This window comes from Prionailurus bengalensis, chromosome B4, assembly GCF_016509475.1.
Source record: "Prionailurus bengalensis isolate Pbe53 chromosome B4, Fcat_Pben_1.1_paternal_pri, whole genome shotgun sequence".
Classification (NCBI taxonomy): domain Eukaryota; kingdom Metazoa; phylum Chordata; class Mammalia; order Carnivora; family Felidae; genus Prionailurus; species Prionailurus bengalensis.
In genome coordinates this window covers 13,419,040-13,441,442 of record NC_057358.1, presented here as the reverse complement: position 1 = coordinate 13,441,442, position 22,403 = coordinate 13,419,040, and the positions used below count along the sequence as shown (strand labels likewise).

The window sequence follows — 22,403 nt, the reverse complement described above, 5'->3', positions numbered from 1 at the left end:
TCTAGTCTCAGCTTTTGCTCATGCTGGTGGCTCTCCCTGGAGTGGATCTCTCCCTACACAGCAACTTCATTCAGATAGTTGCTCAAATACCACTCAGGTGTCTGTTCTTTCCTTAATGAAATCTTCCCAGAATATCCCAAATAGCCCAGCCTTTCATTCTCTGTTTCCTTCCCTGTGTTTGCTTTCCCTAGTCCTTACTTACTCCTTGATAAACACATATATGGCAAAACCTTGCGATGCAGGTAACTTGTGCTGCAAGACAAGCAAACATTTCTAATAAATTTTAATTTGATAAAAAAGTGACGTCTTGTAATACGAGTAGTACCTGATGGCAAATGTCACAGGATCACAACTGAGCAGGTGGTTCTTGAAATTCACCTTGATATTCAAGTGCTTTGGATTACAAGCATGTTTCCAGACGAATTAGGCTTGCAAACCAGGGTTTTACTCTATTTCTATTTGCTTGCCCGCCCCGCCTCATGTGGGTTTCATGAGGGCGGGGGCTTTGTTTCCTCTGTCACTACTTCCACACTGTTTAGAATAGTGTCTGGCACTTAACAGGCACGAAATAAATACTTGATGAGTTAAGGGAAGAAGGAATTCACCAGATTCTCTGTCATGGGCTACTATAAACAGATTGCATTTAATTTCCTGATGTCATATGTCTTTTGAAAGACAGGGGATGAAAGGCTTGCTGTGTTTATACCTTGATTCAAACTGTGCCAAACACCATCCCGGACAGGCAGTTGATGGTCACATGTTCTGGAACAAAATTAGATGTGAGTGGCCAGATAGTTGTTTATACTCGTGTCTGTCAGTGGCTTCCAGAACACCAGTGTGCTCTGTAGATGGTGCAAATGGGAGCACGAAAAAGCCCGAGAGATTGGTGGGAAGCAGTTTGATTTTTTAAATTTTTACATATTTGGACTCTGGAGTAAATACTTTGACTTGCTTTTTAATGCTAGTGTTATGAACAACTTTGATGAGGTTCTTGTTGAAAGTAACTGGTGTGTCAGATATATATGTTGGGCTAAATCGGAGAGTTAGTGACAAAAACAGTTTCCATCAGTGCCTTTCTCCTTCTCAGGGAGCTGCTACAGTGGTCGTACAGTGTCAGAGGTAAACCACATCTGGATTCAGAGCTCTCTGTTAAACTCGTCCTCGTACCGATGTAGCCTTCTTTCCTGCCATTTATTTACCTGGTGAGTCCTCCTCAATTTGGTCAGGCTGGTATTGCCATTATTTCTCTTGCCTCTGGGTCCCCTGGTGTCCCTTAAAATACCTGCTTGGTCGTTGCTGACCCTGCCTGGCCAAACCCTTCTTTCAGGGCTTGCTTCAGTGGGGTGCTCACCCTCTGACTAATCTGTGTTCCCTGCTGTTTACACAGTTTAGTTCTGAATCAGTATGTGATATTAATGTGTTACAGATCTTCTTTAGTTTTTACCAAAAGACTTTTAAAAGGGGCTCTTGTGTATCATTTGTTTTTCTTTTTTAGATAATATTTCTTTTAGGGGCGCCTGGGTGACTCGGTCGGTTAAGTGCCAGACTTCAGCTCAGGTCATGATCTTGCGGTTTGTGGGTTTGAGCCCCACGTCAGGCTCTGTGCGGACAGCTCAGAGCCTGGAGCCTGCTTTGGATTCTGTGTCTCCCCCTCCCTTTGCCCCTCCCCTGCTTGAACTAACTCACTCTCTCTCTCTCTCTCTCTCTCTCAAAAATAAACATTAAAAAATTAAAAAAAAATAATATTTCTTTTTTTACAAGTTTCTTTATTTAGAGAGTGAGGGGGGGAGGGGCAGAGAGAGAGAGAGGGAGAGAGAGACCCAAACAGTCTCCACGCTGTCAGCATAGAGCCTGATGTGGGGCTCAAACTCACAAATTGTGAGATGATGACCTGAGCCGAAATCAAGAGTCAGATGTTTAAGGAACTGAACCACCCAGACGCCCCTCATGTATATCCTTTGTATCCCCCAAGCCTGATACGCAGTGAAGAAACGAGAAAATATAAGACCCAGAATGTTGACTGGACAAACTTGACTTTGGGACATTCCAGTCACCCTCTCTGAGGATGTGGGGCACATAGGGGCACTGAGGAAATAGGGTTTGATTACCTGGATCCAGCCTTTGAGTAGAGCAGTGTGTTGGGTCGTGCCAGTTGAAGCAGAGCATAACGCAACAGAAAACTTAGTTCTGAGGACTGAATGAGAAGCTGTGGCCTTAAGGGACTTAAGTTCAGTAAGACCGATTGAAATTGCTTGGAGGGACCTTTTCAGCTGCCCCACCCCCCTCCTTTTAAAGGGGTAACTTAAATCTCCATGCTGTGGTTTCACTAGAATGGAAGCTCCTTGAGGGCAGGTCTGCCAGTGTTGTCTGCCATGTGTCTCTGGTACTCATTGCTGGCACAAGAGGTGCTCACGGAAGGGTAGATGGATGGATGGTTGGTTCAGGTGGCTGGTCTTGGGGATGGAGGGAGAGGAGACGAGTGGACAAAATGGTTCTTGCCACCCTTACCAGCCTTTCCCCTATACATGGTCGTGTTCTAGCCCAGACCCTGTTCTGGGTGTGGCTGGTCATGGTTGACCCTCCTTTCATGGTTCTCGACCAGAGCTAGACCCTGGTATTGTTTTTGAAGTGCCACAGGTGATTCCGATGTGCAAGCCAGGTTTGTAAATCACAGCTGTGGAGTGTTTGAAGGGAAATGGAGGTTAAGTCAATCCAGTGGGTTCACATGTAAATAAGCAGAATCAGCATGTCCTGTTGAGGAATGTGTTATTTTGCTGCTCTTTAGTTGGAGCTGTACAACTCAGTGGTTGAAGTGTTTTTTTCCCTTACATCTTCATCTGCTACTTTGGGCTGCCTTTCACATTTAGCTCTTGGCAGCTTAAGAATTGTGAAGCTCTTTGGGCATACTTTTATTATACCTGGCACAACATACTATTAAGGTGTTGAAGGGTTTTTAAAAATTCAGCAGCAAAATGTAGGTGGTCTCCAGCTCCAAACACTGAATGTACAATCTCCCAGCCCAGTGCCCCTCCCATACCCAGTTTTCTAGTCCCCCCGCTGTTCTCCCCACAAGTATACCTGTGAGCAACTTGGACTCTTGAGTTCGGAAAGGGAGGACTGTAGATAGGAAAATCGCAGTCAGGTGTACTGTTGCCAGTGGCCTGCTTCATTTAATCATTTAATTATCATCCTGGACACTTCTTGAAATTTCCACCTGATTTGGGTCATGTTCAGGCTGTGTATTAATTCAAACTGTACTTTGTGAACAGGTAACTTTTTATAAGTTACACATTTTAGGATCTCCAGGAAGGTCAAGGAGTTATTTTATCTTTTATATCTCAGGCTGAAATAGTTCAGGTAACTTATTACCTTCTGACTTCTGAAAGCTAGAGAGAGCAAATTGGAGTTTGGAAAGAGGTTTGCATCTGCATGTAAGAGGTTTGCACGTTTGATCGTGTGCGTGGGCACACTTAGACGCTCACACACTTGTCGTAGGCTGGGTTGGAAAATAGTTCCGGACTGTGTGATGAATGGCAAAGTGGTAGAGATGCATGAATGGGGGGTTCAGGGAAGTGGGAGATGCTGAGGACTAGGAAGGCAAGCTGGAAGAATTAGGACAGAATTAGCTGGACTGAGGCCGAGTGGGTCAAAAGATGAATTGTCTTTTTTCCCTAAAAACTTAGCAAATAATGGCCTGGTTCCAAAATGAGAAGAGACAGCACTGCCTGGTCTCTTTCCCCTGGGAGTGGACTTCTCTAGGAGGGAAAGAAGCCGGCTGTGGTACTGAAGAAGCCAAGGCTCTGGCCGCACCCCCCACTGGGCTGACCCACCTCTTCCTGTTGCATGACCTTGAGCTAGTTGCTAAGTCTCTGTGCCTCAGTTCCTACTCTGTCAGTGGACATGAAAATACCTCCCTCATGGAACTGTCTTGGAGGTTACATGAGATGAAATACACGGTGTTTGAACGGTGCCTGGAACGTAGTAAGGACTGAATAAATGTTAGTTAGTAGTAGGAGTATTTCTGTGGATTACCTGAGAACCAAACCATCACTGATAATACAGTTTCTACTACCCATTTCAAATTATTTTTTTTTAATCCCATTTGAATCAAGACATTGCAGGAGAGCACAGACCCAACCAAGGGTGGGTATTTAGTAGAGAGAAATAGAGAAGTTAATTTAGCCCAATACCAGTGACTACAGTTTTTTTTCTTCATCATGACCAATTAAGGACAAATAAAAAGGTTTCTGGGCTGCATCTTTTCTCCATGCAAAATTTATTGAGATACTGAATTAGTTTAAGAAATGATGGTTGAGCATTTAGTATATTCTAAGCCCTGGAGATACAGTGGTGTACAAGAGAAATGGCCCTGGCCCTCCGGTGGCTCTGTATCTGGAGGGGAGATGATCGAGTAACCTGTGTCCAGCACTAGATAAACAGTTCCAGGCTGCGAGAGGTGGGACCCGAGCTCAGGACAGGGACTGATGGTGGAGGAACCCCGGTTAGATGGGGTGATCTGGAAAGGTTTGGGTAGAGGTTAAAAGGGTGAGAATGAGCCAGTGTGGGGAGAAGGTGGGATGGGTTGGGAGGAAATGCTGTTGGGTGGGGGTGATGGCCTGTGCAAAGACTCAGCCAGGTAAGTTAAAGGATGGCCAGTGTGCCTGGAGCGCAGGGAGCGAGGTGAGTTTGGAGCCTGGGGTGTGGTGAGAAGCAGTCCCTGGTCCAGTCAGGGGGGGAGTGGGGGGCCGCTGCCAGGGGTTCCGAGAAGCTATTGTGCAGTGACCCGACCTAATTTACATTTTAGGATAACACTTGGGAAGAAAGTCAATTCTTGGTGCAGGCTTCCTGCTCTGGCGTTTTTCTTTTTAATAATGAACCTCTTGGTGCTACTTTTTTAGCCACAGAAATGTTGGTATCTGGCTGTGTCTGACAAGTGGCAGTGCCGGGATGGCCTTCTCCGATTTTACCCTGAAATTGCACTGCCGCCAGTACAGCCAGGCCGGTGGCCGTGGCCCACACGTACCCTACAGACTGCAGTCCGGAGGAACACACAGTGAGTCGCTAATCAAGCTGGAGGTTCTGCACAGCTTTGTTGTGTCAAGAGCAGAACTCTCGTCAGTCAGGGCTGTGACAGATGAGAATATTGTGACCCGGCTGATACCTGGCAGGCTGAGTGCTGACTGGTGTATTTCCTTTTTCAGTCCAGAGCATCCTGGCGGAGCCAGGAGCAATTCAGAAACTCTGTGATCAGCACCTGTAGATCTTCTGTGCTTTTGGGAGGAGTCATCACGGACTACTTTATTGTAGATCTCTGAGATCAAATAACTGACTTTCACATCAATTCTGATGACAGGGAAGGGCTCTTTGGAAGGCCATTTGAAGTGATGGTTATTAATCAAATAGTGCTTCCCCCCCCCCGCCCCGCCCCTTGAGTAGTGAGAAAGGAATGTAATATTCTTTTACTGCAGTTTACTTTCTCTTGCTGCCTGATCACCTCAGACTATTGAAAACCCCAAGGTGGCAATGAGGGGCTGCATTTCATAGCCAGGCTGTGGTATGCATTCCTTATGGGTCATAGGTCTTTTAGGAGTCACCCTGTTTGTATTATAGCTGCAGATAGATAAAGAGCAGATTTCTCACGTTTCCTATTTTGGGGGGGATAGGGGAATGTGTGTGGCTTTGAAAAGTCTGTCTCATGGAGGCTGACTGTGTTGCCCAGTGCATTGCATTGCATCGTGTGTGTGTGTGTGTGTGTGTGTGTGTGTGTGTGTGTGTGTGTGTAAAAGTCTCAGGTTTAGATCAGACTGCCCCAGAACCTCCAATCTCTTGGTTCGGGGCTCATAGGTGATGAAACTGATCCTGAGGGGCACGAACATTTTCTGAATGCATGGAGCCTAAGGAATGGCAGACCCAGGAACAGGGCCTGGCATTTCTGAGGTTTGGACCTGTGCTCTTGGACCTGTGATGTTTAGTTAATTGTAGGGAAAAGGGGCAATGACAGATTTAGTAAGGAAATAATACACAATTATCCCAAGTCACGGAGTCGAATATTTCTGTCTCTGCAGTGAACCATTTTAAGAGAAAACAAAGTTTGTTTCTTGATAATGAGGTGGAAATAGAACTTATCTTAAAATAAGCACAAGAGGCAAAATAAAAGATCAAAGACAAAATCTAGGATACTTTGTATGTTTATCTTATAATCAGGCATTAAATTATAACTTCAGTAGGAGTGACATTAATGATTCTAAGCTCACAGTGTAATCAGTCCTTCATTTCCTTAAAATAATAGGTGTATTAGTAAACTACTTTTTTTAGATAATATTATTTAATCTGGCAGTTAGTTTCATGGTTAATTTTTTGCCGAAGTCTGAAAACAAACTTTTTATCTCTTGAGATTATTAAATAGTTTTATAGTAACAATGTCTTGTTTTCTGAACATTCATAAATTCAATTTATGTCATTTAGGGTTCTGGGTGCTTTTTTTCCAGGTGACACTGTTGGTTGTATTTCCCTTTGGTTTGACAAACTAGTGATATCTTAATTTTCAGAAGTTGGTTTTTATAATAGTGATAGAAGTATAAGGTGAAACAAAGAGGTAAAATGCTAACTCCTAGTCTGAGCAGGCATTGTCTGCTGTTGCTACAACAACAAATTGAGCGTCACGTTTGTAGCTGACTTGTTATACCATAGGAGCATACATACCTACACGGTTACTCTATATTTACTTTTAAAAATGGTCTGATTTCAGTAATCGGGTGATGGTGTGTCATTGGCCTGTCTTTCAACAACTTGGTTAAATTAACTTGATTGTAGTACTGTGGTTATGTCCTTTGAACACCCTGTCAGTGCCTCTGTTTACCCACCTTTTTTGTGTGAAGAACTGGAGGGGAGGGCATTTGCCAACTAACGTGGAAAGAAAGGAGAAGGTAACCCGATTTTGAAAAATTCTGTCGACACTTACTAGCTACTTGGTACGGGTACTTCCTGTTTCCAAAACCAATGTTAATGCAATCCTGCTTTGCATTGTGTGGTGGTTTATTGCCCTCAGCAGAATTCCTGGCATATTTGAGGCCCTGCCCTTTTATTTCTGCCAGATCCCCCAGCCACAACTGGCCTAGTCCATTCCACACCGGCACTACGCGCCTAGGCTCCCTCCTGCCTTCATGCCGTCCGTGGTAAAATGAGCATAACCGGGAGGATTGTTCCAGCACACTCCTGCTATGCTGTCTGAGTCCCAGCCTCTGTGGCTTTCAGCCCGTCACTGTCTTGGCTCTGAATTAAGCCTGACAACTTTGCTCGTCTTATAAACGTTAGATACCCCCGCCTTCTTTCCTTCAGTAAATATACTCATGATCCAAGTTACGTTGCTCTACCCTCCAGTACATATTTCCTAAGGTCAGTGAAAGGTATTTGTGGGGGAGGTGTGTCTGAGGGGGTGGGGCAGTGAGAGGGTAGAAGAAAAAGAGATAAAGTTTGTAACTCTGAACAGGTGAAGTTCGGCTTGCGTGAGACACCCTGTGCCTTGTGCTGGGGCAGCTGTGACACTGGATCTTGGTGGTGATGGGTCCTTATCTGACAGGCCGGAGGTGTTAATCCATACAGCGGCCCTGAGAGGGAAAGATAAGGAAACCTGGGGCTCAGAAGGCAACCCCCACGGAGGTTTTGGGATGAGTTGGGCTGTGTTTGAATTCTGGCCTTCCCATGACTCACTGTATGAGCACCGGCAAGTTTCCTAGTTTCTCTCTGGTCCTCCGAACCTGCCTCAGAGTTTTGTTGTGAAAATTCAGTGAGTTGGTGGGTGTGCACATTTAGGACTGTGCCCCGCCCACTGTTAATATTTATTAAGCAATTATTTTAAGTGTTTTTATTGTTGAACTAAGGTCACACAGCTAATGTGTGGTAGAGCTGGTTTGCGTTTCTCAGACTCTCGAGCTTAACTTCCTTCTGCTGTTCCCTACTGCCCGTACTGTTGCCTTTCCATCTTTGACCGGGACGAGAAATAGATCAATTCTAGTTTCTCCCTTATATTTTCTGACCCGTTTCCTCTGTGGTGGGGCCAAATGGCCTTTGTTTGGTTTTGGGTCCCCGGGACTGCAGCCCTTCCTCTTACTCATTGTTGACGTTAGCTCCCTGTGTAGAATTTTGTTCTGCCTCTTAAGAGATTATGCAAATAGAATTACTGTTTTGGTATTAAGAAACATATTATCTGAGTTACACTGTGATTTTTAAAAAATAGGCAAATGACATTAAAGTATTGATGTACTATATAATTTTATTTGTGGGTAGAGAAATTATTGAAACTGCTTTTTATTTTATTAATTAATTTTAGTGTTTTATTATTTATTTTTGAGAGAGAGAGAGAGCGTGCACAAGCAGGGAAGGGGCAGTGAAGGGGACAGAGGATCCAGATCCAAGGCGGGCTCTGTGCTGACAGCAGTGAGCCCATGTGGGACTCGAACTCATGAACTGCAAGATCATGACCCGAGCCGAAGTCAGAAGCTCAGCTGACTGAGCCCCCCAGGTGTCCCTGAAACTGCTTTTTAAAAATATTTTAGAAAGTTGAGAAAATACAATACTTCCTCTATTGCCCATGTTCTGTCATAAGCAGGGAAAAAGACTTACCTAACCAGGAACAGATAGAATTCTCTAAGTAATCTTTAGTTTGTCTTCCTTTACTCATTCACACACAGCTAGAAGGATGTGAAGTTGTTCTTTAGTGACTGGAGTCAGGATAAAGATTAGGCAGAAGAGAGGTGATGACTCTAGTATCAGTAATACTCTTCCAAATAAAATTTTGAAAAGGTAATGGATTTTAAGTGTTTTCTATTTGGAAGGGATGATGACAGTTGGCATACAGCAGCTCATCCAATTTACATTTTCAGATGCCTTCTCTGGTCTTGAGAGTGCTGCTAAATTATTGTAGCAAGTTCACATAAATGAGTCAGGGCAGGATTTCTCAAGCTGCGTCCATTAGTGGGTCATGAAGTCAATTTAGTCGGTCACAACCAGCATTACAAAAAAATAAAACAGTGAAAACATCAGAGTGTACAGCATATAGCAAAGGCAGTGTATTCCTTCTGGAAACTTCTACTTGAGCTGATTTTAGTGCGGGTGTTTATTGGGTTACTCTATAAAGAGGATTACAGACAGAAGTTTGAAAGCCAGTGATTTGAGGTAATTTAGAAAGTTTATTAACTTTAGAGCAAGTCTGATAGTACATAGAAGGAAAATGCTTATAACTATCTTTAACATTGGTTTTTGTATATTGCTATCAGATGTAAAGAAATTTAAGAATGGTAACAGATCTTTTCTAGAACTAATACATTTTATTTAAACTTTCTTAAAAATTTCTTTATTTTTTAAAGTTTATTTTGAGAGAGAGAGAGTGAGCAGGGGAGGGGCAGAGAGAGAGGGAGCCTGTCAGTACAGAGCCTGATGTGGGGCTCCATCTCATGGACCCCGAGATCATGACCTAAGCCGATATCAAGAGTTAGATATTAACTGACTGAGCCACCCAAGTGCCCCAAAACGTTTTTTTTTAAATGTTTATTTATTTTGAGAGAGAGAAGAGGGGGAGGGGTTAGAGAGAGGGGGGAGGGAGAGAATTCCAAGCAGGCTCCTTACTGTCAGCTCAGAGCCCAACACGGAGCTTGATCTCACAGACCATGAGATCATGACCTGAGCTGAAATCAATAGTTGGATGCTTAACTGACTGAGCCACCCAGGCGTCCCTAGTACTAATACATTTTATAAAGAGCAAATGAGGTTTATGACTTCATTTCTGAAGATTCATGGATAAAATTAGGAAAATAAGGTCATTAGTGTCCTTCCTAATATGTCACACGTACCATTGTGTTTGCAGATTTTGTATTATAAACTGAATTTGAAATCTTAGCTATTTTGGTCCCAAAAACTTGGAATCGTGTTCATTTTGACACTTGTAAGATTACAAACTTTATAAAGAGTATTTATTTCCAGATTTTGAACCCTGAATTGCCTTGCAGAAATTTTGAAAAAATTACCTCATTTTTCATGGTCCTTTAGTATACTCAACTTTGAATACTTAATCTAAGTAGGTAAAGCTGTCCTATCCTTATTAAGCTTTTCAGATAAGTTTTTACCCCCCCCCCCCCAGCCAAGGCATAAGGGAAGTTAAGCTATCGTGATACATCTGTAGTTTCTTGATAATGATTTTATAATTGTTCTTCTGGAAGCGATGAATGATTTCCTTTATAACCAGCTGTAAGTAAAGGACAGGTTTTCATTGTGAATGTGATGATATGTCATTTGTCCTTGCCCTTCTCACTGAACTAAATTACAGTAGCTACTATTCGTGTGGATTTAAAAACAGACACTGTTCAAACCAAGTTCTGAAGTTCTTGACAGGGGCTCTGAGATCTGGTGGGAGGTTTCTGGATGCTGAGTTTTTTTTTATATATATATATATTTTTTTTTCTTCTTCAACGTTTTTATTTATTTTTGGGACAGAGAGAGACAGAGCATGAACGGGGGAGGGGCAGAGAGAGAGGGAGACACAGAATCGGAAACAGGCTCCAGGCTCCGAGCCATCAGCCCAGAGCCTGACGCGGGGCTCGAACTCATGGACCGCGAGATCGTGACCTGGCTGAAGTCGGACGCTTAACCGACTGCGCCACCCAGGCGCCCCATGGATGCTGAGTTCTTGAGTAATGAATCCTCTTGCAACGAGAGAAAGGAAAACATTTAAAACCTGGGCAACTTCAGGGAGAGAGAAGCAGAGTTCTCCATCTTATGTGGAACTAGTGTTGGGCAGAGCATTTACTGTTACCAGCCTGTCCTGTTCTTTTTCTTAATCAGTATTGCAGCTGTAGGATTTAAGTAGCTTGACGGTATGGCAGGGTTGGGGAAAACACCATTTGACTGTGGTATTATTAGGTAGTAATAGATTTGACTGAAATGCCAGAGTGAGTGATGGAGGATATATTAGTACTTGGGGGCTGGCGGGGGGGGGCACGGTGTAGACAGTGGTAAGTGGTTTGAGTTTTGCATAGTTGCATGCGGGGGAAGAAGGTGTGATTTACCTTGAGAATTTACTTGAGGGTAGACACTACGAAGTAAAAAGGAGACTACTGCAGTAGTTATAAATTGGCCTTAAAAGCATTGTGTTTGAATGATGAATGGACTCTCTCAAGTTCTTTAGGATCTGGATTATGACTTAAGTATTTTTTTCTCTCTACTAAAATTAAGTGATTATTTCTCTAAGGCCTCTACTCCAGAAATACATGCATTATTGAAATCTTGAATATTTTCTAAAACAGCCTCTGGGGAGCTTGGGTGGCTCCGTCTGTTGGGCATCCGACTTCAGTTCAGGTCATGATCTCCCGGTTCATGGGTTCAAGCCCCGCTTCGGGCTCTGTGCTGATAGCTCAGAGCCTGGAACCTGCTTTGGATTCTGTATCTCCCTCTTTCTCTGCCCCCCACCCCCCTTACGCTCTGTCTCTGTCTTTCTCTCTCTCTCAAAAATAATCATTAAAACAAAACAAAACAGTGAGCCTCCTTCCTATTCCAGTAAGACTAAAGGCCGTTACACTTTTTAGACATTGCGGCACCTGAGGTCTGCTCGTGTAAATGCTGGCCACTTGTTTTTAGGCTTTCATTTTCCTGTGTTCCTGGTTTGCCAAGGAGGTTGCTCTGATTTTTTCCCCATTCTCACTTTGAAAGCTTTCCTCTGCCTGTTAACTGTAGGCAGAGATAGTCAAGGCTTCGGAGTAGCCCCGTGGGAGACGCCGTGTGCCTGTGAGATGGGGTGACCGAAGTAGTGGCTTGTGGGAAGTAAGATGCTTTCTGGAGCTGGGGACGCCGTGTTCTGTTTTCCTGTGACTCCGCCACAGCCGTGGGAAACGGTAAGGGCTGGGGTCTTAGAATGACAAGCTTCCGGAGGGAACGGAATTAATCCTCAGAGTTCAAGCAGAGCGAGTTAGGAGGCAGAGTAGTCTACTCCCTTGCTCCAGGGCCCACGCCCACTACTAATGTGTTTACATTTGAACCCTTGCCAAACTTCCCCCCCAGCCCCCGCTGCCCCCCAGTTTAAAAAGGGAGGTTTTATGTAGGGGGAAACGCTAAGGATAAAAGGGTTTCCGTTAAGAAGTCTCCTGTCTTTGTTGCTTATTGCAGCTTTTACTCCTGATGCTGTGAGGGCTACACGCTTCTAAGAAATTAGCGTTGCTGTGGTTTCCCTTTCAGCTTTGGAGCCCACGAGTGACCTCCCCCAGAGGGGCCCAGCGAGCCTCTTGTCAGGATGTGTTCGCTCCGGCTGCCATAACAAAATACCACAGTCCGGGTTTCATAAACGACAGACGTGTCTCTCACGGTTCTGGAGGCTGCAGGTCCAAGATCGGGTGCTGGCCGACTTGGTTCCTGGTGGGGACTCTCTTCCTGGCTTGCAGACGGCTGCCTTCTCACGCCCTCACACGGTGGAGGAAGAGCGAGATCTGGTGTCTCTTCCTCTCACAAGGACGCTAGTGTCATCATGGGGTCCCACCCTCGTGACCTCACGGAGGCCCTGCCTTCAGGTGCCATTATCCTGGGGGATAGGGCTTCACCATATGAATATGGGGGGGAGGGGACACATTCAGCCCATAACAGTCTTGTGTGTTTGACAGAATTGACTGTTCACGCGACAGACCTCGTGCTCCCCTCCCCCCTCCGCAATGCCGTCTTCCCGTTTCCCCAGTTTCCGTTGTCTCTGGTGATCACATGACCTCGTTCTGGCCAATCAGGAGCAGGGAGACCCCCAGGGGCTTCTGGGAGTGACCCCCCCCCCCCCCCCCCCCCCACCGACGGCGGGGGAGACTTCTGAGCGGGAGGCTTACCCAGCCGCGTCTCCTCCTGGAGCTGCCGTCTGGGGCTGCCGAGGCGCAGCGCCACAGTGAGAGCCCGGGCCCCCGATGACGCCACTGAGCGTCGGAGCAGCCCCGAGGCATCTGACGCCAGGTTCCTGTGTGTGTTACAGATGAGCGCCCGTGGTTTCAGCCGCTTTTAGTCGGGCGGCGTCCCGTGTGCCCCCGAGCGTCCTCACTGATGTGCGTGTAGCCCTCAGAGAGAACCTGGAGTCGGAAGGAGGTGGTCTTAGGAAGACCCTGCCTCCGAGACGTGCGTGCGCCCCTCGCCCTCCAGGTGTACGTACCACACTGCCTTTGCGGCGTGTGCCCGTGTCCCCCGCCGGCTGCGAGCTCCAGAAGGCGGCGAGCGCGGCCCCGTCCCTCTCCTCGGGGCCTGAGGCGAGGCCCACGCGTAGGAGGGACGGGGTGGAAGTACACGGGAGGAAACCCGGCCCCAGCCCTGCTGACAACAGGTGCTTCACTATTCCCGAAGGTCTTGGTTGTGGTGGCTTCCGTAACAAGACCGGCTGATGTTGTTCGCGGAAAGCCCAGGAGGTAACCTGAAGAGGAGCAAGTGGGAAAACAGGCTTTAATTCAAAGTACCCGGGCCACGTGCATAGCTGCTCTCGGGGGCTTAGTTCGAGCCAGACGATCCTCTCAAGAACCAGACGGGAGACGTGCCCCATTTTCCTTGTGGAAGCAGGAATCGAATAAAAGTCCACTTACATTCTTACAATTGTGGAACATTCTAACCGTTCAGAAAAACACGTCATTGTAACGATTGTTTTTGGCCCGAAGTTCTCTCTCCCCGCCCCCTTATTTTTAAAGGTGAAAAATGAAGTTCTCCAGACAAACTCTGTCAGCCAAAGGGTAAGGTGAGTGACCGGAAGCCAGGGCACGTTCTCCCATAGAAACAAATCTGTTGGACGCACATGTGGCCGAAATGTGGCAGACTGGAGATGAAAAGTTGGAGATGAAAATGATAGGATTACGGGCTGTCATTTTATCAGTAAGGAAGCAGACCCGGCAGAGTGATGTCGGGATTTACAGGTTTGTGGGCCTTTTATTTCAGGTTCTTTTTCCTCTACCACTTGTTACTGTAACTTATTAAGACAAAAGCGTGTTGAATCCCATGAGCCAGCAACCACCAGGATTAGGTATAGTCCCATCAAAGTGGGCTCATTTAACTCGCTGATGTAGACAGACGTGGTCCAGAAGAATGTTGGGATTCTCTTGGAAAGCAGAGTTGGGTTTGTGCTTGAGCTGCATGTTTTGAAGGTGGGATTGGGGAATGGGGCCAGACCTGGGTTGGATGTGGTCAGGAAGCAGGCACAGTTCAGTGATGGGGTGTACCGACAACCCTCATCTAGGAGGCAGCACGTGAATGTGGACTGAGAGCTGTCACTTAGGAAAAAGTTAGCAGTCCCACCTCTTAGTGAGATAAGAGGGACGTCTTGTCGTGTTTCTGGTGGCATTGTGGGCCTGTGTTGCATTCTGAGCATACTCTACGTTCTGGTGGCAGTATTGGGGACAGCTTATAAGGTTGGTCTTTTGTTTCTCCGGTTGTCAGTAGGGCAGACTTTCACTTCTCCAGTAGTTTTTTAAAAAATTTTATCCTAAGTCCTGATAGTTGACGAAGGGTGGGATTTGACAGAGGATGGGAAGGTAAATGGGGGTCTAAAGGGGATGTCCGAAGTTACTGCATCTGAGCAGTCACTGGTGGTTGTTGTTGTTTACATTGTAGTTCACCGCTAATGTATCAGGTCAAAAAAAAGGGGGGGGGCAAACATAGTTTTCTCCTACCTTGAGAGGATTTTTTTTTTTTTTTTTAATCACCACAGTGAATTTGTACTTTTTTGAAATCTGGCAGGATACCAAAGGAGGTAGAGTCTTGGTGCCGTTATTAAAGCATACTTGTAATTTAAACATACCATCTTTAACGATGCTGTCCAGTTATTGATCAAGAGGTAGTGTTCATGGTGGTGTTAGTGATTGTGCCAAATCAGTAGAAAATGTGGAAAATGAACTGAGAAAGTTGAGTAGAGTCGTCAGAAGTGAGAGAGCCAATGTGGAACACAGAGTGTGGACCAGTCAGATATTGGTTCTGGCCCAGGCATTGCCCCTTTCTCTGTGAGCTTCGCCAAGCCATTTTGTTTTCCTGGGCCTCAGTTTCCTTATCTGTTAGTAATGAGGAAGCTGGAAAAATGGTCTCTCGTGCTCCTTTAAAGTTTTTGTCACTAAGTCCTTTTAAAGATAGTCTTCTCTTTTGAAAATACTTGGTTAGTTGGCCCAAGTCATAAATTTTATGAAACTATTATTCAGCTCTTGAAGACAGGAATATTTGAGGGCTTTGAAAACTAGTCCAGCTGGACATTTTTTCTGTTCTGTGTAGTTTCCTTCCTCTCAGGAGTGATGAGGCCTAAATCAACCATCTTCCCAGTCCGTTCCCTTTGTAGTTTCCTGAAATGAATGACCGAGGTGTTTCTTCCTTAGAAAATAATACACAATAAAAGTGCTGAGGGAGGTCTCTTTTATTTAGAAACTTGCAGTTTGGGAATAAGATCTGGTAGCATTTTTTTTTTTTCAAATTTGAATTTTGTGAATATAAGATAGCGTAATACAAAAATGTGTTATGTGTGAATTTTGAAATAACGCGGAAGCCAGAAGAGAAAAAGAAATTGATCAAAAGTTGCATAATTTCGTAAATGGTAAACCACGTGGTTTGTAAAGCGTGTGTATGGGATTGCCGCGTGGCAGCTTCCTTTTAGCTGGTAACAGAAGGGCCTTCTATATTTATTTATTTATTTATTTTTTAACGTTTATTTTATTTTTGAGACAGAGAGAGACAGAGCATGAACGGGAGAGGGTCAGGGAGAGGGAGACACAGAATCCGAAACAGGCTCCAGGCTCTGAGCTGTCAGCACAGAGCCCGACGTGGGGCTCGAACTCACGGGCCGTGAGATCATGACCTGAGCCGAAGCCGGCCGCTTAACCCACTGAGCCACCCAGGCGCCCCAAGGGCCTTCTATATTTAGTCTGTATCATGGTCAGCGTTGTCTGTCGCTGGTGGGCATTGAGGTTTCTGCCATTGTGGGCTGGTATTTAATGTAGAGATCTTTTTATAGCCTTCAAAGATGTCAGGCAGGTGCTCACCACGAGGTATGTTAATGGAGGTGCCAGTGATGGTGTCAAAACACCCCCACTCCGGTCAGGAGCTTTTTGTAACAGAAGTGCTAAAACACAACGAAGAAGAAAAACCAATAGATGGGATGCATCAGGCTGTTAATTTAAGGGAAAGAGCACTGTGCACACTTCCAAGTATGAGTTCACCTGGGGAGGCACTAAGCAAAGTGGTTCAAAAGCATGGACTCTGGAGGTAGCTGTGTGATGCTTCCACTTACTAGCCTTTTAGCCTTGGGTGAATTAGCTAGCTTCGGTGCGCCTCCGTGTCTCCGTCCCTCCAACAGGGGGAATTTCAGTATCTTACCCCAAAGGTTGTGTGCCACATAGTGAGCAGGAAAGCATAGACTGCTGGGCCTGCCTGCAGCTGTCCTGATTTAGTCTCTCAAAGGCTGGGCATTTGCATTTAGCAAGTTCCCTGGTGGTGCTGATACATCTGATCCTTGCACTACACTTTGAGTAGCTCTTGTACACGCAGACGGGCATACTAGAAAAGAGGGGGCATACTGTTTTGGAGCCTGATATTTTTTTCCTATTTGATATATTGTGAATATTTCCAATTTTATTGTGTATTCTAAAAATAGGATGTTTAAGTCCGTTAAGTCCATTATCCCATTATTAGATATTTAAGTAGTTTCATTTTTAAGTTGATTTCTTTATTTTGAGAGAGAGTGAGAGAGAGCACAAGTGAGTGGGGGGAGGGACAGAGAGAGAGGGAGGGAGAGAATCTCAAGTGGGCTCTGAGCCCGATGAGGGGCTTTAATCTCACAAACTGAGAGATCATGACCTGAGCTGAAATCAAGAGTCAGATGCTTAACCAACTGAACCATTCAGGTGTCCCAGGTGGTTTCAAGGTTGGTTGGTTTGTTTGTTTTGCTATCATAGATCATAGATAAATATTCTTATACATTCTTGTCTACATCTCTGATTATTATCTTGGAGTAAATTTCTAGAAGTGAAATTATCAGGTTCCAGGGTGTCTTTGTGTTAAAGCCTTTTGCCACAGACTGCCAACAAATTCTTCAGAAAGGCTGCTTCTTCAGCAACACAAGTTTATCTTCTTACAAGTGGTCCATGAGAGTAGATGCTGGTTTTCTAAATGTAGGGGAATGAGGAGAAAAAACTGTTAATAACTTTATAAAAGTCACAGGTATTTGGAATTTGGTGGGAATAAGCAAGAAGAATATCTATGGATTTATAGAGAAGACAAAGACGTGTTAAGAGAAACTAGCTGGTAGGGGGAGTAAGGTCAACTGTGGCATGATTCCACTGTTGTTTTTAGGGGTCAGACTTCAATTTATTCATTTATGGTACAATACGTACTTGATATAGGAGACTATGCAAAGAGGAATAGTTTTTCATTTTTATTTATCCTGTATGGTATAGGTCTCTTTCTTCACTGTGATATTTCAGAGCTCCCCCCTCCCCCTCTGCGATTTGGAGTTTTGGTCTAATAAAGTCTGGCCCATGCTCCATTCCTATGTGGACCTCTCTAGCCCTGGGCCAGGCAGTTGAGACTCTTACAGGCGCACTTGGAGTGAAGGTGGCTGCATCCGGGGAAATTCAGTATCACTAGCAGAAAACCTACTCACTGTGGATTGCATGTGGAGAAGTGCATGGTTCTGAGGAACAAGGGTGAGCCAGAGTGGAGGCCAAAGTGGGGTACGTGAGGAATATCACAGGAGCAGCTTCTCATGTCCATCTGGCTGTAATGATGGGGCCAACCTCTGCAGCTCTTGGCTCTAAGCTCCTGTGGTTTAGAGCAACCGATAAGCCGAACTCTTCCGTATTATCAGAATGTTAGAACTAGTAAGGGATCTCAAGGGTCATCTGTTCCAGCCTTCTCTTTTTACAGATAAGGAAGTTAAATAATTTATTATTTTCAATTAAACTTCACCTTATAAGTATTTAAAATCAGATAGTCAGCCTTGGAACAGAATTGGCTGGTTATTCTTTCCTTGTTCTGGAAGATCTGTTTTTGAGAACTGAAGTGGCTGAAGGGTAGACAATAAAGCAGATGGCGGAGTGGGGGTTGGTGACTGCGGTCCTGTTGCTCAGCCCCAGGACTGAACTGATTTAGAGTCAAACGTGCACTGCCCCTGAGTCAGGGAACTTCACTTGTGCCTCTCTTCAGATCTGAACAGTGTTGTATGGTCCCTGAGGGCTTCAAAGTAACCTTGGCTGTAGGGTAGCTCTCTGTACCAGTTCCGTGTTTTCCAGGATTTACACATAACTAGTTTTCTTTGTGCAATTCAAAACAGTGGTTTTCTTTTTTCCCCTTTAGTAAACACATGTGTCAAATGCTTCTTTTTAAAAACAACAGCTGCTATGAACACAAGCTGTGCCTTCTACCACTGGGTGACACTGTTAGACCACAGAGGAGTCTTCTCTGGTAAAAGCAGGGTCCTTGAACTTCAGATCTCATCAAGCTGCTTTATGTAGGAGAGAGAGAAGCTCTCAGTCACTTAATGGTCATGTATCAAATGTTACTTGATAAGTGTAATTTATCTGTCTAAGGCAATTTTAAGGCCAATGACTTTAAGGTAATTAATTATTAAAGAAATCTGTTAATTGGACAGCATTTCAGTTGCTTAGAGGTTTGTGCAGATTAATGGGCTGCATATTAATGAAGTACTAATTGCTTTTTGGGAATATTTATGCAAGCCGATGTATTAATATTTATTTCTCACCAGACAACAATTTGAGTTAGCTTTCTGTGGCAAAAGACTCATTTTTTACACACAGCATTTGATGTCGTGGGCTTTTAGTGAGCATTTTATTGGGTCATCTTGTTCAAGAGGGAGGATAATCTTCTGGGTTAGGAAAATGTCTGCTGGACATTTGGTTCCCTGTACTCATCTTTATTGAGAGAAGAGACTTCACTCCAACTCATTCTGTGCTCCTTCAACATAAGATGAGGACAGAGAATGTGTTTAAAGTAAGGGTTGACCTCCCCTCCACCCTCTGTTTTTGCCCCTTTTTTGTAAATCTGAGCTCTGTACTTGCTGCATATCACCTGGCCGATTTTAGTTGAACGATATATGGAAAGCACACAGAGATGTTTCTGAAGATGAGAAATAAGTAAAAGTCAGGTTTCCCCTTTGTGAGCTTAATGTGAGGGGAAGAAAACTTCAAATACAGTTTTAATAGAAGTAGACTTAAGTAGCCTCAGAGAAGTAGGAACAGTGTCCTGTTGGGCCAGAAGAGAGGGAATTCTTATGAGGAGTCAGGAAAAGCTTCGGGAAAGGAGCTACTTAATTTGGATACTCTCACCCTTCGGTGTTTTCCCCCATCATTCAGTCCACTTTTATGGAGTGGCCATGGGTGACACAGGCATGGTGCTGGGCACACAATAGGGAGTAAACACAGATCTGTTGCCTGCATGGTCCACAGCCAAAGTCACAAGGAGTTAGCGGCCCCAGCTTTCTTCTGGTTCTTTTGCATCATGTAGTCCCTGTGTGTCTGACTCTCCTTCCTGTGGCTTATGTTTGAGGCACCGTGCTAGAGCTGTGGGGATGATTTACGTCAGTCGAAGGTCTCTTCCCTGCCAAGGGACACTCATCTGTTCTTGAAGGACACAACATGGATACATAGGAAAAATTAATTCATGGTAAGTGTCAGATTCGTGGGGTAAGGGGTCAGCGAGCAGAATTGCCCACATCGGTGCAGACGAGAGGAAGAGGGCTCCTGAGAAGTGGCAGTGGGAAGATTTTTGGCGAGGCAAGCTTTGAGCTGGGTCTTTGCAAGGACTTTTCATTGGTCTTGAGGAGGGAATTTTACCTGAGAGGAAATGAGGAACAGAGGTGGAGATGGGAATGTGTGCGGGTTCAGAGTAGAGGCTTTGTGTTGGAGAGGAGCCACAAGTTTGCAAGGGTGATTGAGGACCAGATTGTAGGGAACCTTGGGAACTAGGTGGAAAGTTAAGACTTTATCCTGATGTGGCAGTGATATTTGGCCTGGCGGTTCTTGATCTGATGAAATAGTGCATCGGATGTGGCTGGGGTGCAGTGGGAAGAGTGATCGGGAGGAGTGGAGGCCGGTGAAGGGCCAGCTTCTTGATTCGGAGACGAGGGGAGGAAAGCGTGAACTAGGACTATAGCAGGGGCAGTGGGTGACGGTCTCAAAAGACATGTATTATGAGAAAGAAACACTGACTGGTTGATTCCCTATCAAGGCTGAGGTATAGGACATTTCAGAGATAACGTCTGTTTGAAAACTGGCTGGCCTATGGTGAAGTTAGGAAGTTAAGGGACAGCCACAGGATTATTTCTGACAGTGGGAGACAGGTGTGTGTGGCGTCCTCTCTGTTGCTATTGAAAACAAAAATTTCGACTCCCAATTAGCCAGGGAGGATTTCCACCAGAATATAAGGGGTTGGCTCTGTCCTGTTTAGTGTTCTATTCTTATCTGGCCCAAAGGGGGCACTTCTTAATCCAGCCACCGAGGTTGAGCTCAACTTGACACGTGTTTGCTTCAGATGTGAAGTATCCAGTTGGCAGTTGAAACTTTTGACATGGAGCTTGGGAAGAAAGGAAGAATCTTCTATACCCTTCAGAAATGGCTCATATAGCAGAAAGGCCAAGGGCATGTTGGGTCACCAGAGTCAAGAGTATAGAGCTAGGGACCTGTTCTGTAGAACAATGGGCACTGAGAGAGCGGGAGGGAAGAGGACGCTTGGGCAGACAGGTAGGGAGGGTCAGGGGAGGGTCGTCCAAGGGGCTGGCTTTCACATCGAGGAGGACATGGACAACAGCTTTGAATTCCATGGAGCGGCTGAGGAGCCAGGAGGCCTGAGGAGAACCCTGTGCATTGGCTGCTATGCAAATAGGAACACAGTGCACGGAATTTGTTTTCTCTGATCTGTTAGTGTTAGTGATCCACTGGTAGCTTTTTGTGCTTGGCTGCCTCATGGATCACTGTCCTTGTGGACAGACCTGAGGGTCAGAGCATAGGACCTCCTATCTGAAAGAATGTCTGAACGACCCCCTGGCACAGTCCACCCTCTTGATAGCAGCCCATAAGGAGACCCCCCATCTCAGTTTGAAATATCTCTGGATGAGAGCTTGAGCCTCACCATTTTCTTGTGCTTGTTTGGTTGAGAAACCATTCTGTGCTATTGGGGGCTTCAGAGAGGACTAAGCAGGCTGGGACATGCGGAGCCCAGAAGGCTGGCAGGTGGTGACATGCCCTGTGGTGTGGGCTGCCGTCATGCAGCTGTGCTGCGTGTCATTGCCCACGATGGTGATGCCGGCCACCCGGTTGCCACTCTCTTTTCTTTCAGATGAATGCTTCTGTTGGCCAGGGCTGAGGAGATGTCTCCCTCCCACCATTCACTCCTCACAGAATTAGGGTAGTACCAGAGGGCAGCAGGGAATTCTAGAATCTGCCCTCAAGGTAGAGGGAGGGAATGTGCAGGATTCAAGTCTTACCTGAAGGGCCACGGGAGGTTAAGCAAATTGTGAACATAAGTAAAGTTGTCTTGATGTTTGAAGACTTAAACTCTATATTGGGCCAAGTTAGGAAATGTTATGTTTTTGGAGATCCCTTATATTCATATAATTGCTCTATGCTCAGAATAGTTATTTGCAACAGATTACTGAGAAGTTGGAGAGAAATGGCCATCCAGTTCTGCAGATAAGACTGAAGCGTAGTAATTGGGAAATTATCAAGATTTTCAAGGCATTGGCAGGCTCAAGCTGCAGGCTCCAGTCTGTGCTTTGGCCTTATCTATCAGGGATTTTCATCACCCCCTCCAATCTGCCCCCCTCCCACATCCCTCTCTGTCACATGAGTCCAAATCGAGAAGATGAGCAGAGACCAAGATTGGGTTTATCCATTAAATTTTGTCTTAGCTAGTATACCTGTGGCATATGGCCATCCATTTTCACTTAAATAGAACATTAGTTAATGAAGAGGTAGATTAATGAATTAATTTGTTGGAACTATTGAGCTGTCTAATTTATTGAGCATATGCTGCAGGGGCAGGTACTGTGTGTGGTGGATGTTTTCCAGAAGTTTTCTTTTAATGCTTACAACTGCTCTGCAAATGTAGGTATGTGAGCTCTGATTCACAGTGGAGGAAATCAAGACCCAGGTTAAGTAACAAAAATCACATAACTGGTAGATGATGTAACCAGGATTCTAATCCAGGATGGGTGGTCTTCAAGCCTGGTTTTCTTTTCCTTTATACTGTATTATTTCTCAAGGATTGAACAAGGTTTAAAATGGATGAAATGACAAAATTCTAATAACATAGCAGCAACCAAATAGTCTCTTAGATAGTAATTTTAATAGCTATTTGATATGTACAGTATTTAACGTGGTTTGATGTATATACAGAGAAGGACATAGGCCTTAAAGGTG

At 45.1% G+C, this 22,403-nt stretch overlaps 1 protein-coding gene across 5 annotated transcripts in view; it reads left to right on the top strand.

Annotated features, from left to right (window-relative positions):
* The window catches only part of FAM107B (family with sequence similarity 107 member B), a 234,179-nt gene that overhangs the window by 189,463 nt on the left and 22,313 nt on the right, over positions 1-22,403 (top strand). The window contains exons 1-2 of one of the 5 annotated variants that reach the window (XM_043563534.1): positions 12,864-12,980; positions 13,689-13,735. The exons of 2 other annotated variants lie outside the window; for them this stretch is intronic. The gene's annotated coding sequence lies outside the window, so the exon portion shown is untranslated. Of the gene's footprint in view, positions 1-12,857; positions 12,981-13,360; positions 13,736-22,403 lie in introns of those variants that run through there. 2 more of the 5 variants (XM_043563536.1, XM_043563535.1) reach the window with 2 other exon arrangements.